Source organism: Sebastes umbrosus, chromosome 6 (assembly GCF_015220745.1).
Source record: "Sebastes umbrosus isolate fSebUmb1 chromosome 6, fSebUmb1.pri, whole genome shotgun sequence".
NCBI lineage: Eukaryota > Metazoa > Chordata > Actinopteri > Perciformes > Sebastidae > Sebastes > Sebastes umbrosus.
Window position 1 is genome coordinate 9,078,740 of NC_051274.1, and position 12,291 is coordinate 9,091,030.

Consider the following 12,291-nt stretch of genomic DNA (forward strand, 5'->3'; position numbering starts at 1 on the left):
AATGCTTAAGGGCAGACAGAGAAAATTGAACTGGGGGAGGGTGTGCCACATTTCTTAAGAGAGGATTTCAATATAGAAGAGTTGAGATTAACACCGAGTTGGAGTGTGTGGTGGTTAAAGTATGGTCTGCGCAGTGCAAGATATCTGTTGTTAACCTCTACAACCCTGGATTACAGCTGGAGGAAGAAAAAACTGGAACGTATAATGGATAAAGTCGAGCTACCTGTAATATGGGCTGGGGATTTTAATGCAACATAGTGCAGTTTGGGGGAGTAAAACACAAAGCAGAAATGGAATTGTGATGGAGGATTTTATAGATAGACATTGCCTTGTAGTATTAAATGATGGTAGACCAACATGGTTCCAGGTTAATAGAGCAGCAACATCATGCATAGATTTAACAGTCACGTCAGCAGAGCTTGCGTTAGTGGGGGAATGGGATATAATGGACGGGTACACTATGGAAAGCGATCATGTTCCAATATTGAGCAGGTTTGGGAGGACGTTAGTAAGGGAACAGGATAGCAGACTAAAAAGATTTGATTACTCAAGGGCAAAGTGGGAAGAATTTAAAGAGAAAAACTCAGGCAGAGGTTGGAAACATAAGTAGCAAGGATGTGGATAGATGAATAGTTCACTCTGTGAAATGCTAACAGTAGCAGGCGAGTTCATACCAAAAGCACAGGGGCCAAAAGAACGTCCTATTGCACCATGGTGGAATGATGCATGCAATAATGCTGTACGTGATCGAAAACAAAGCATACAGGCGGCTGAGAAACAGCCCTCTGGAGAGACATGCAATTTAGTATAAAAACTCAGGGCAAGGGCCAGGAGGATTATAAAGGAAGCAAAGAGGGAAAGATGGCACAAATGTTGCAGTACGTCAGGGCCTCAAACGGAGGTTATAAAGTTGTGGGCGTTGGTGCGTCGAATGGCAGGGGTATACAGGACAGCCACAGTGCCAATACTACAATTTGAGGGGCAGGAAGCAGTTGACAGCAAAGCTAAGGCAGACATGCTGGCTAAAGCATTTAAAACAGCAAACAGTTCTGAGAATATAAGTTCAGAAAGTAAAAAGAAGAGGGAGGAAAAGATGAAAAGTTCAAGCTTGAGCATAATAATGACAACTCAAATATAATGAATACCTTTTTTTCTCTGCAAGAGATTAAACAAGCCATTCAAAAAGGGAGAGACACAGCACCTGGAAGGGCTGGGCTAGGGTACCAGATATTTTATCATCTGGATGATCTGGTACTAGAAGAGATATTGGCACTTATCAATACAGTATGGGAACAAGGACATCTGCCAAAAGAATGGAAACACTCGACGATTATACCGTTACAGAAACCTGGTAAAATAGCAAATGAACCCAGTTCCTACCGACCTATTGCACTCACGGCTGTGCTATGTAAGATAATGGAACGTATGGTCACAGATAGGCTTGTGTACATGCTCGAGAAACAGGGGTATTTTGTACCATATCAGAGTGGCTTCAGGGTTGGAAGATCCACTATGGACTCAGTGCTAGTGCTGGATATGGACATCAAGAAGGCCTTAGCAAATATAGAAGTCGTAGTTTGTGTGTTTCTCGATATTGAGAAAGTGTATGATATGTTGTGGAAAGAAGGGGTTGGTGATAAAACTGTATGATGCTGGGATAAGAGGTAGAATGCTAAACTGGATCAAGGCTTTTATGAGAGGCTGTACAATTCAAGTAAGAGTAGGTGGGGCTATGTCCTGCAAAGAAAATGTAGTGAATGGGACTCCCCCCAGGGAAGTTAAATAAGTCCAGTTTTATTCAATATAATGATAAATGATATGTTTTGTAAAGTGGGAAATGGTTTTGGTGTATCTCTATTTGCTGATGATGGGGCCATATGGAAAAGGAGTCGAAATTATGAACATATTTTCAAGCAGTTACAACATGCTTTGGACAGAGTAGTGACATGGGCAGAGGAATGGGGTTTTCAAATTTCAGTTGCCAAGACAAAATATATGATCTTTGGTTTCAAAAAGGAAAGAACCACAGCAGGACCTCAGGATGTATAACAAACCAATAGAAAGAGCTCCAAACATTTAAATTTCTGGGCGTCTGATTTGAGAAGAGAATGACATGGAGGGTGCATATAGAGAAGACGGTCGCCGGATGGGAGAAAGTCATTAATGTCATGCGGTATCTGGTAGGAACTGTCTGGGGAGCTGATCGAGGAACATTAATGATGCTATATAGGGCGATCAGAAGGTCCTAAAATTGATTATGGCTGTATGGCATATGGAGCAGCTGCTGGTTCTGTGCTCAAGAGGCTGGATGTAGTGCAGGCTAAAGCACTCAGAATATATAGCGGGGCTTTCAGAACAACACCTATTAATGCTCTTTTAATTGAAATGGGAGAAACCACATTAGAGCTGAGGAGGAGCAAATTAGCTTTCAATTATTGGTCTAAACCAGAGGTCTTCAACAGGGGGTCTGCGACCCTAGGGGGTCCACAGAGGTACTGCAGGTGTGGTCGCAAAATGTTCTTATTATTATTTTTTTTAATTATTATTATTATTATTTTATATTAATTTTTGGTTGATTAGACAACATCACTCATTTTCGTTTCCAGATTTGTTTATAATAAAAATGTCAATTTGAATAGCTGGTATGCATGATTATCATGCAATTGACAGACATTGTTGATATTGGCATTGGTATCAGTTAACAAGGTATGTTTATAAATGGCAGTGGCATTGCCACCCTACTCACTGTACGTTGCACATGTTTAAAATAAAAACATGAATATATGAACCTGTGTATTATTTGAATAGCTTAGTATTGAATGCACAATAAGAAGGAACATTCATACATGGCACTAGGCCCAGTTTAATATAAAACACAGTTTTATACAATATATATAGTAGGGGGTCCCTGCTCCATCTCTCCATCAGTTTGGGGGTCCTTGGCCTGAAAAACGATGAAGACCCCTGGTCTAAAATACAGAGCTGTTGGTCTACAATACTTAACAAGCAACTGTTGGGGGAGCACTGGGAATTTCAGGGAAGAAAAGGAATAAGGAAGGGGAGTTTGGTAAATAACTTGGGTGAGAAGGCACAGGAAATGGGGGTGAAGGATTTGCCGATGGGCCCGGCAGTGTGCTGGCCACCTGTTCCACCATGGCTTTTTCCAGAACCTGATGTAGACCTGTCAGTGTTAGACCGAGTCAAGGAAAAGCATGCAGGTGATCCAGTGACATAAGTTAGTAAGATATGTAAGGAAAAATCGTCAGACTACACACAGATTTACACTGATGGCTCCAAAAATATGAACATTGGTAAAGCTGCAATAGGAATAAGCATTCCACAATTACAGTTACAACATGGAAAACGTATACCAGATTATATGTCAGTCTTCACTACAGAGCTGGTAGCAATTCTGTGGGCACTTGGGTGGGTGGAGGAAGTCAGACCAGGGAAAGTCATCATATGCTCAGATTCTGCGGCAGCACTAATGGCACTGAAGGGAGGGAGAAGTGGGGCCAGGCCGGATCTAGTTGTTGAAATTTTGACGATGTTAAATCAAGTCTCTAAATTGGGGAACACTTTGGTGCTTTTATGGGTCCCAGCTCATGTAGGAGTACAGGATGAGGAGGCTGAGGAGGCAGCAAAGAGAGCCGTCAACAGAAGGACAGTAGATCTGGAAGTGCTGTGTGGAAGGGCAGTGTAAGAGTTTAATACAGCAAGGAATAAATAAACTATGGCAAAAGGAATGGAGGGAGGGAAACAAAGGCAGGTTTTACTTCTCAATACAGCCAACACTGAGGAGCACATTATTTACAAGAATGGGCAGAAGGGATAGCACAGTAATAACCAGGTTGAGGCTCGGTCACCGTGGACTAAATCATGGGCTGGCACTGGTTGGTAAGCACCCAGATAGAAAGTGCATCTGTGGAGAGGCAGAGACTGTGAGTCATGTTCTGATGGACTGTACCAGATATCATGATACCAGATATCATGATACCAGATATCATGCAGAAAGAAGCCTCATGCAGGCAGAACTGTCCAAAACTGGCGTCACAGACCACTCGTTAAAATCAATACTCAGCACGGAGAACAGCGAAACAACAAAGACTGTAATCGACTATTTTTGTCGCACAGGACTCTACGTGAGGATTTAATCCAACCAATGGAGATCTACAAGTGACCTGTGGAGGGCAGCAATACGCCTCTGATGCGTCTAGTCTGCCGCTAATTACAAAATAATAATAATAATAAGAAGAAGAAAAGGTCAGTGCATGCAAGTGGTGCCCGTGACGTCATCCTATCGTGCCTTGCATTGATTTACTAAAAAAGCGACTCGACAGCTCTTAGTTTTCACAACAAACACCACCTGTTTGAATCCATACTTTCTGTCATTTATCACTAGCTTCTAGGCTATTAGTCTCATGTTGTACAATGAAGGGTTAATCTGTAAAGCATCTTGGGTAGGCTACACCCGTTTCATTCATTCGGTCTCAAACATGCTCCACCCCCCAACCTCTGACATTTAGTTACTTGACAACTAGCTGCCTAGTGCTAGTTCGTGAGGCTAACTGTTAAACTAACAACTTTGTGGGATTTTTTAAACTATTGTACTATTGTATCCAATGCTCGATGAAACTATGTCATATCATGCTTCTGATATTGGCTGTCTTCGGTAAGTATCGTACAGTAACACGGAAGTCCTGCTAACGGCAACGTTAGCCGGTAAATGTAACGTTAGCTATTAAGCTAACGTTAGCTTAATAGCTAAAGTTACACGGACAGACTCGGATATAAGTTAACGTTATTGATGGATGTTTATTATCCGTCCGTTGGAAATGAATCATGAGCCATACAACAAACAAACGATGTAATACTGTAAAGTACAAATTTGCGAGCCCTATAGTCAGAGATTGTGTCGCTCCATACCGTCTGTCTTCTACCCTCATCAGCCTCTAACAGCTCGTGTGTAGGTGCTACATTAAAACAGTGAAACTAACGTTACTGTTCCTTTAACAGGGTATGTTGCTGCACTCATGGCACCAGTGATGTGCTGTCTTCCTAAGGAATATGAAACAAGGGACGGGGAATGCTGTCCTATATGTCTCAAAGGTAAATTATAACTCTAGCCTCGTCTTTCAGGAGTGATCTGCAGTGCTAGTGTCTACAGTGAAAGACAAGAAAGCTTGTTTTCATTACTTGATATGTTTAAGTTAATTTGCAATAGCCCTGTTTTTATGTATGCATTTTATTTCTGTCATTTTTGTACCAACCTGAGGCAGAACGTTTTGATGAATAAGACATGTATATATGCCTTGTTAGTTTGTACTTGTCATGTTCTCAATATAAAAAAACTCAGTGGAAGTAACGTTACCCATATTAACCAACAGTAACCTTATACCTATCTCATGATCGACAGGAATTCACACTAATGTGAAGCGAAGACGTTAGAACACAAACCATGGAACCAGGCTGAACACACATTTATGATAAATCTGGGCTAGAGAGGCGTAGTCCCCTTCCAGTGGACCCCATGGGACCTTATTTTGGATAAAAGATGTACAGTGGTCAACAGTGAGAGACAAGTATTTATTTTTTTCCTTTTTGAATTGCACCATGAATCACACATATGATATCTGTCAATGTAAAAGATAATTTTACAAGTCAAGAAAGTCTCAGTTTGTCGTAGTATCGTTTAGTTTTGTGTGAAACCGTTCAGTGAACTACATCTCTCGTCTCGCACAATATACATAACCAACATTAGCTACCTAGCTGACTTAGCTATGTTCCATGCACAAATTAAACATTAGCCTACCTGATGTGTTTTATCAGCCGGGAAGAAAAAGAAGGATCAGACCCGTTGCTGGTTTGAGTTCATTCCAGTAGGAAACACACAGGCATCGTAGCTTCAGCCAGAGAAACGTCACTACGAGACTTTTGGGTGTGTCGTCTTTCTAATTACGTATTTTCACAGTGTGATACTTCAACAGTTTTACAACAAGGTGTGATTTTATTGACTTGCAAAATTATCTTTTAAATTGACAAACATCATCTGTGTGATTCATGGCGCTATTCAAACGGATTCAGAAAATTATTTGTCTCTCGCTGTTGACTACCGTACATAATTTTTGCCAAAATAAGGTCCCATGGTGGTCCACTGGAAGGGGCGTGACTTCTCTCTATTGGTAGCATTTCTATTGTCTCTCAACGGCTCTCAACATGGCGACAGCAAGACGCAGCCTGTAGCTAACAGTGCTAACAATGGCGAAAGGGCTGACAGAGACAGGGTTTTTGCAAGTGAAGCCCGACGGCCCGCCGAACCTAGGTTGACTCCCCGCCGGGCCTAAGCATCGGGAATTATTTATTTAAAAACATTTTTTTTAAACAAAAATGTATTATACAAATAGCGAAGTCCTTAAAGAATAATTCATTGCCCGGGTTGTGTGATTAACGTCAGTATGTGGGCGACAGAGAGAGCAAGGGAGCCTGTGACGGACTGACGGCGAGTACGGCAGTAATGTTATAGCTGTGAGCGTAGCAGTGCATTTTCATACACTGGCCCAATAAAGACCTGAAACACGATTGTTATTGACTCTATCAGATACAGTTTGTTATCATCTGCTTTTGTAATTGTTACTTCCCATCATGTCTTGGTGATCATGCGACGCTGACGGTGTTTTTTTGTCTTGAACAGGTTCAGTTGTTCAAGAGGACTGCACAGAGCAGTCAGGCACAGTGTGCAGCCGCTGTGTGAATGGGACTTATATGAACCAACCCAATGGCCAGACTAACTGTTTCCCCTGCACCTCCTGTGACCAAGGTATGTCCACAATGAACTGATTAACATCTCTGTCTTTCTGTCTTTCAGTCAACCTCCAAATTCAGTTTGATTCTGACAAATGCGGTAACGTGGAAAAGGTTTGATTGAATTAAGATACTGGGCAAAATTTAAACGTATGAAACAAATTGCAATAAAATAAAAATACATTGCAGCCCTGCTAATGGATGCAGTTTGATACAAAATAAATAATGTGATAATGTACTGCTATGTTGGCAGCGTGTTTGCTGAAAAGTGAGCCCTAATAATTCAGGAAATGTCCTTACAGGTTGTGTTGTAACAGGTATGTGCTTTATATGGAGCCTTGAGTGCACCACAGCGATATAATAGATTTTTACAGTGTTTAATTATAAATAATATAGTATACCTTATTGACCAATAAAAAAACGATATAAATTAATTAATTAAAACTGAATTTAAATAGCATGTTCTGAAGCTCCAAGTAAAAAATAAAACAATGTATCACTATATTTCTCTCGTAATGATCAATAATTGAATTTCATAATGTAATTGCAATTGCAGTTTACATTTTTTGATTGATTTCATTTGAAGGTTGCACTCTTTCATTTTAAGATGTGTAAGTGAGCAAAAAACCCACAGAGCAGCTACAGGAGCTCTGATTGGCCAGCTCCTATGTGTTGGTCAGGAGTTTTCGGCCAATCAGAGCTCCTGCTGCAGCTCTGTGGGTTGGATTTCATTCAATTTGTCCTTGGTTGCAGTCGACTAAGTAGCACATAATCACAGTAGTTCTCCTACATGCTCAGCACAGGGAAGAAGATTCAGTAGGTTGCAATCTGCAACCTCACCGCTATATGCCGCCAAATCCTACACACTGGCCCTTTAAGCTTGCATAAAATGTATAAATGTATGTTTAACAACAATAAAATGACTATTTTTCTGTTTGCTTTTAGGTCATGGTCTCTTTGCCCAACAGGAGTGCACAACCACAACTGACACAATTTGTGATGTTTTAAGTGGCTGTTTCTGCAAACAGTTGATGGATGGTGCAGGATGTAGTTTAGCAAAAACACACACTCCATGTGCACCTGGTCACAGGATTAAAGAACCTGGTAAGAAAAATTTAAGTCCGACTAGTCCGACAGTGAGTATGTTTATATGCACACTACTATCCTGGTTTGGCACATAGTGTAGCCTGGTTATTCAGCTCCATGTATTCATGGTACTAACAGTATCCAAGTTTCTGAACCTCGGCGACAGTTCAGAACTTCAGACACGTCTTTTACTCCTACAAATCCAACAGATTTGTCATTTGTCATCACTTTGGTTGGCCTGGACTGCTGCATTTACCACACTGCTGTATTTAGCCTTTCCATCTGATCATCAGAAATGGAAGACAAGAGTGACAATACAGTTTGTATGTGTACCCTGTGTCCGACTGTGTCAGATTTTGACTTTTACTTCATCACGCAGACATCATTACATCATTACATCAATATCATCATATTTTTTACTCTATAACTTGAAAGTGTCTCCTCTATAGTGCCTGCTCTATAACATATTCAGGTTTCTGAAACCAGGATATGATGACCTGGGCCCGTGTTTATCAGGCGTCTCAGTAAACCTCCTGAAAGTTGACTTAGGACTAAAAGGTATTCATATCTCAGGACTGATTTCCCTGCACTGACATGCTTGGTACACTCGTATCATAACTGGGATACTAGTGTTTATGTAAAACCACTCAATGAAGACACTGAGTTGAGTCTGATAAATGATGGATCTTCACCAAATGTTGGGTTCCCGTGTTATTAATCTCACTTTTGTCTGTTTCTCTAAGGAACCAACAGAACTGATACAGTGTGTGAACTTTGTCAGCCAGGCCATTTTCACATGATGGCCTGAATTGCACGGTTTGGACTATGTAAGACATTGTTGTTCAGTAATTACTCAAAAGTAGGGTTTTCCTGCAAAATGTTGATTGTTGATCATTTCCATCCACAGGAGATTCAAAACATTGCCAATCCCCCAGTCTTATTTCATCTGATCTTTCAATAGTCTTTTTTTGAAAGTGTAACTTTTAATATTTATTTGTTTTTAATTAGTGTGACATTACCCACTTCGTACTTTTAACATTATGATGACACTTCAAATGAGTTTTTATTTGAAACACACAAAGTATTGAAGTTGTCTTTCATTTCTCTTTTCCGACAGTTGCTCAGAAACCCAAGTAAGGGACAAAGAAGGAAGCAGCAGCAGTGATGTTGTCTGTGTAACTGCTTCAAGAACGCGTTTCTTTTGTATACCGCCTATTATCGGCGTGCTATTATTATCATTAGCACTTGTGATTGCAGGTTAGTGCTTGTTCTGAATCTCTAATTTGACCTAATATATAACATCATTTCCATCCATTTTTTTCTCCTCATTGCCTTCAGTGGCTGGTCACTAATGGTTTTAGCTAATATGTTTCTTGCTTTTGGATTTCAGGCATACTGTCTTCGAAAAAAAACAGGTACGTCGGGTCAGTTTATTTGTCCTAAATACATATTTTTTAAGTTCTCCGTATGCAAATGTGTCTCAAATGTTTTCACACAACGGGCTGCACAGCATGACATTCTACACAAAAATGTTCTCAATCAATGAATTTTATTCGTCACGTGAAATTAGTTAAGGTACAACTCCAGTGAAATGCAATCCCGTTAGCTTGCCTTCAATTTGTGCATTATTCACCATAAAGAAAACGCCTCCTTCTTTTCTTCCTGCCAGAGACCTCTGCTCAGTCACATTGGTCCCCAGTAAAAGACTCACCATGCTGAATGGCGCCGTCCGGCACTCCAGGATCCAGCTGTTTGGACCAGAGACCACATGAACTCAGTCACATGATCCTGGAGTCCTTATTTCAGTCCTCTGGATTTGTATTTTACACACACAGTTTTGAGAAAAACATTCCATCAGCCTGAATGAAGATCCAGAAACGACCAGAGGCAATATATCTACATATTGTAAGTACATTCGTGGACACGATATCTCAGGAATGCCATGAGGGAATTTCTTCAAATTTGGTGTAAACGTCAACTTGGACACAAGAATGAACTGATTGGATTTTGGTGGTCAAAGGTCAATGTCTAACAGGATAAAATTATGAAGTGAGGACATTTTTGACAGACGTGGATATAAACTGCATCTTGACTGGTTGGTGGAGGCATACAAGCACGAGGCGGTAATTGCAGTTTTTTTTACAATCAATTATCACGCCCATTACATACACTTTTAATATCATTTATTAAGGCTTTTAATTCCCTTTCCACTGTATTCAGAAGCTGTTCCAAACTTTTGCCAAAGCTCAGTGCAGCACCAACTAAGCATAACAATTGTGCATTTTGTGATAAAAGCAACAAACTTGTCACCATTATAGGTTTATATGTTATGAAGTGATATAGATATCGGGGGGAGGGGCAGCAAATTTGGCCCCTGAGAGCCAGGGCAGCCATTTCACAAATTCCAAATAGGTGCTTAAAATTCCTAAAAGTTGCAGAAAACTGATTTTATGACTCTTGATGATTTCTTTAGAACGGCAAGATCTTCAGCTTTTCCATCGGTGTATTTCATTTTTCATTTTTCATTAGCAGTAAAATTGACAGAGATATTGCTGGATAAAGTTCTGGGTCGCCAGTAACCTGTAATCACAGTTAAAGTGATTCTGAACTTTGGTAGAACTTTGGGTTTTATCGCTAACTAGCCAGGGCACATGCACAACTATAGGTGAAAATCGTCATCAATTGCTACCGCACTCGCATGAGCGGATTGCGGCTTGTTATGCTTTTTTTCTCTCTCAATTCACTCCCGTTGCTAGCGAAACAAATCTCTAAATCACAGTTAAGCGTTTCTTCACAGCGCCTAAGCCAAATGAACCGAACAAAACTCATTTACGGGCACGCTGCTTCGGTCCTCTGCTCTCTGTTGGTGTTTCATCGAGAGCAGGGCTAGCTCCTCCTCCACATTAGAGTTGGGCCAGTGTAAAAACTTTCAAACCCGTTTGGTATTAAGCCACAACACTGGACCTTTACACCGAATTTTACCACTAGGTCTTGCATTTGACTCAGCAGCCACAACTCAATGGAGCGGCTTGTCACTAAAATGAGAATAGCTGGGCTGTGGTCGAATAGTCCTTTTTTGCTTAGGAAGGTTCCTAACGGAGTGAAATGACCCGGAAGTACCTCAGTAGCAGCCATGATGAGAGCTGTTTGAATTCTCCAAATGCTGAGGAAAGGACCTTCGATGCTTCCTTTATTATCTCCTTTAGCAGAGGATACACTGGACCATTCTTTACCAAAGGAAAAGAGATAATAATGTCCAACAATTCCTTGCGGCCGCAGAAGTTAAAGCGACGCACCATTTGGTCGTCGCTGATAACAAACGATATGCTTATCTTGCATATTATTTTCATACGCTTCATACACTAATTGGGATTAATATTTGTATATATATAATGTATGTTTAATATTAGTGGACAGTGACAATCATTTCGTTTCACTTTATTTTTAATTAATTGTTTATTTAGAACATGTAACAAATACCTCCGGGAAAAAACAAATGACAATAACAAATAAAATGAACAGTAAACAATCAATTCACAAATAATCAACATAAATAAATATTACATGTCCAGAAAGGAGTAGGAAGAAGTATATGATCCTTCCCCTTCTCCATAACTCGAACAATAACTCAACATTTATCATATATTCCTTTTATGTATTTCAATCCCAACCTTGGTAGTGATATTTTTCACCGATTGTCCACTTTTAGGTCAGATAATCCTTTTATTATATGTTGATGTAAAGTGTTCCAGCAGCAGAAGGACCGGCGGTATCTCTCCTTTCAAACACCGCGGCTGAAGCAGTCTGTCATTGAATGGACCTATTTAAAAACGCACGTGGGGTCAGCGGCCTTTTGTAGTCCATCCTCAGAACATTGTAGTTTCACCACGGCAGATCCGCGTCACTAACATCGCCGCCCTCGCATCATAATTACGGAGCCTAGTGAAAGTGCAGTCGGATTCTCTAAACATCACGGTTCTCTTTTGCCTAAGTCCTTCTGAATCTACCTTCTCATCCTTCCTTGACCTCATGACGGTTTTCCATCGAGGTCAAGGAAACGTGGTAGGAAAAGACGTTAGGACATTTTTTTTTTTACTTTTTCTTTTTTTCGCCCTGATCCACCTTAAATCAACATTGACATTTTGCTTTAACTCAGAAACTATTTAACTTAGGAGCTTCAAATTTGGTTTGATGGTTGACAGTGTGGTCTAGTTGTGTCTTTTTGGGGGTTAGAAGTCCAGGGTGCCCAACATTTCTGAAATTTTTCCAAAAAGGCAAAACCCTTGGGCCCTACTTAGCAGGGGTCAAGCCGTGAGCCGGGGTATGTAGGCCATGCCTCACTTTTTGCCCTTGTTTTATATATGTTTATGTATAAAATATGTTAGCACGATAGCAACAAGACAT

General features: G+C 40.5%; 1 pseudogene; it reads left to right on the forward strand.

Annotated features, from left to right (window-relative positions):
• The window catches only part of LOC119490379, a 19,049-nt pseudogene extending 9,049 nt beyond the window's left edge, over nt 1-10,000 (forward strand).
• The last annotated feature ends 2,291 nt before the right edge of the window (nt 10,001-12,291 follow it).